Consider the following 3,399-nt stretch of genomic DNA (forward strand, 5'->3'; position numbering starts at 1 on the left):
GAGGGGCCGCGGGCGCTCCAGCGCCGGGCCGCCCGCCTCCGCCCCGCCTGGGGCATGCAGACCCCAAGGCAGCTCTGCCCACCACTCACGCCTTAGGCTTAAGTGCTTCAGTCACAGGAAAACTACAGTGAAAAGAAATTTTTGTTATTTGTGGTTTTAGGGGTGGGTGGGGTGGGAAGGGTGGAAAGAGGGGAGAAGAGGGGAGAGTCATGGGGGAGAGAGACCGGAGCAAGAAAGCGAGAGACGGGAACCTGCAGGAAGAGGAAGGAAGGGGGCAATTATCTGCTTGCTTCCACGTCCTCATGTCTGCTCAGCCGTGGGCCAGGCCTCTGCGGGGGACTAGTCCTTGTCCTCCAGGTGGCTTAAACTCTCCGCTTCTACTTCGGGTGCTTAAGGATGCCCTAGGAATGAAATCTTGGGGGCTTCTCTCTGTGGGATTTTGAGGACCTCCGTCTTACGTGGTCAGTGTTTCTTCCAAGTCTGGGGTAGCCATTCAGTCTAGTTGCCACATAAAATGCAGGACCCCTGGAGCACCTGGGTGGCTCAGTCGTTTAAGTCGGTTAAGTGTGGGACTTCAGCTCAGGTCACCATCTCAGGGTTCTTGAGTTCCAGCCCTGAGTCCGGCTCTGTGCCGACAGCTCAGAACCTGGAGCCTGCTTCAGATTCTGTGTCTCCCTCTCTCTTTGCCCTCCCCCACTCTCTCTCTCTCAAAAATAAAAAATAAACATTAAAAAATATTTAAAAAAAAGAAACCCTTAAAAAAATACAGGTCTCTTAGTTAAGTCTGAATATCAGATAAACAAGGAATAATTTTTCCTTTCAGTATGTCCCATCCAATATTGTTTGTTTTGCTAAATTTGGTAACTCTGGTTCAGTAGGTATTTATGATTCTTCTAGTTCAATTCCTGTCCAGACAGCAGCTCTTGAAAGTGGGAAGAGGGATCCCACACACCATGCCAGCCACCAGGCACGATTTCCAGCCTTCCCTTTGTCCCCTCTAAATTTGGTGCAAGTTCAGCTTTAGACCAAACTGTGAGGTGTTTTCTAGGGCAATTGGTGGAGAGAGTTGAGGGGGCGGCGGAGATCAAGCAGGCTGTAATTTAGGTCACCTAAGATAGCCATTGGAATTTCCAGCGGTGAGATAACATTGCTACTAAGTGCTGTATTCTCCTTTATTGAAGGCATTTACAAGATGTGCTGTGAACATAAGAGTTAAATAGTAATTGCCTTTTGTAAGCAGCAACTCTAACTGGGGTTTACATTTGAGATTAATAGTAAACTCCCCAGGCCTTAGGGACAGAAGAATGTAGTTGCCCGAATAAACAATATTTTGATCAGGGCTGAGCATCAATACTCAGAGCATGTAGCCTTCTCCTAGCAAGGGAGCGTTTCCCAACTCTGAAGTAATTTGTAATGTTCTAGGAAAACATTTTTTAAAAATGGCCATCTTAGATACCATAAAAGGGAAAACAATTCTTTCTTTTGAAGTAACAAATACCATTTGTAGGAGAATTCCTTCAGTTTGCATTTCTGAATTATTTCCTGATAATGTGAGGCTGACAGTGCCTGATGGTGCCTACTGCCTATGGTAAGGAAGAGCCTGATGGAACAGTGTGGGTCTGGGGTTTACTGTGCTCCAAATGTTACATATTCTTCTTGGTATATAAAACTAAGACTGCCTCCCACTTATGGGGCTGGCCATTCAAACACGGAGTGGAAGACTACTCAGACGGCAGAATTCTGTTATAGTTTCCCAGTCGCCACTGTTCCTTGGGCCTCCCCAACCAAAGGGGGAGGAATCCACGAGGAATACCGACTTTTCTAGCTGACTGCTTTCCTCTCCTTCCCATCCGGACCCCAACATCACAGGCTGGATTTCAGCAAGATACAGCATCTAGACAAAGAAAGACAGCACTTTGACTAAGAGTATGAATGTGCTGAGAAGCACAGAAAACATGTTGTTGTTCTACTGGGAGGTCTCAACTGGCTCCAGGAGGACTTTGTTGGAAAGGCACTGGCTCTGGGTCAGCTCCAAAAGTGCTGCTCACTCTGCCCCCTGGTGCATGTGTGTGTGACTCACCCAGTATGGATTCCTTCCTCCCCACTTCCAGGTGATGTCTGTGAGCAGCTTTGGGAAGATCCTGCCTCCCTGGGGCCAGTGAATGGTGTGTGGGAGCCCTCTTCTCCGTGTGTGTGTCCCGCACTCAAGGTTGGGGAAACCAAAAACTTGGATTCCTTTCCAGTTCATTCCTGCAACAAATATTTGTTGATTTCCTACTGTGTCCACATTGCTTTTCACCAAGCTGTCAAGAGAGGCGGGCTTGTCGATGAAAGTGGGGTGCTGAGTCACTGTGAGAAGGAAGAAGGGGTTGGGGCTGGCAAGGAGAGAGAATGGGCACACAGGTTTAGCAACGGTGTAAAGCCACTTTATGCCCAATGTCTAGCAGTGTGCCTGGCACAAAGCAGATGCTCAGAAAGTATTTGTTGAATCTGTTTGACAACGAAATATTCTGGGTGGTTAACTTTTTCTTATCCCTAAACTAACTCCTTTTCATGTCATTAAATACCTCTTATCAATCCTTCCCTAGTAATAATGTGTATTAAAGAAAGCACTTTTCTTCTTGGGTGGTTACAAACCTTGGAGCATATCAGACTCATTGTTCCAATCTTGGATTGTGTCTGCCTGATATTGAGTCCTGTGGCAAGGCATTGTCAAAGTTGGATGAGTCTGCACTGATTGAGGGACAGGTCGGGCTTTCCTGCAGAAATGTCTCATGTGGGTTTCTTTGTCAAGATGCTGTATCTCACTGAAATTCAGCATATGATGTGTGAGAACAGGAGGGGAAGGAGAGGAAAGCAATTAACTAGAAAACTGGTATTGCTGGGGAGCCCTGCTTGTTAATGCACTATATGTATCTATTCCACGGCAACGTGCAGGTGGTTTAGGTTTGTGTGAATGAGATGAATGGACCTCTTCTCAGCCTTGCTAGGCGTGAGAACGTGTCTGGGAGACCCCCATCAAACCCACATGTCTGGCTGTTCACGCTGTGTGACACCTCATAGAAAAGTTTGCAGAGGGCTTGACGTGAGAAACAATGTTACTGACTATTCAGTATTTTTAAACGATTAGATGTTTATTGGGTCTAGAATGTGAAAACGTCCCATGGTGCTGGATGTGTTGAAAGATGGAGAAGGAGACGACTCTGTCTCTACCTGTTGGGAGCATGTAGTGTCATTGCAGATTCAAAGCCAACACACAAAACAATCAAGTGCCAGTATAAGACAAGGAAGATAGAGAAGGCAGAGAAAGGCATGGGTCTCAAGAACCAGAAAGAGTTGGAAGGCGAGAAGGGCTGATAGAGATAATAATAAGGTCCCAGGCACTGTGCTAAACAGACT

Source organism: Herpailurus yagouaroundi, unplaced genomic scaffold (genome assembly GCF_014898765.1).
Source record: "Herpailurus yagouaroundi ecotype Mexico unplaced genomic scaffold, PumYag 29, whole genome shotgun sequence".
Classification (NCBI taxonomy): domain Eukaryota; kingdom Metazoa; phylum Chordata; class Mammalia; order Carnivora; family Felidae; genus Herpailurus; species Herpailurus yagouaroundi.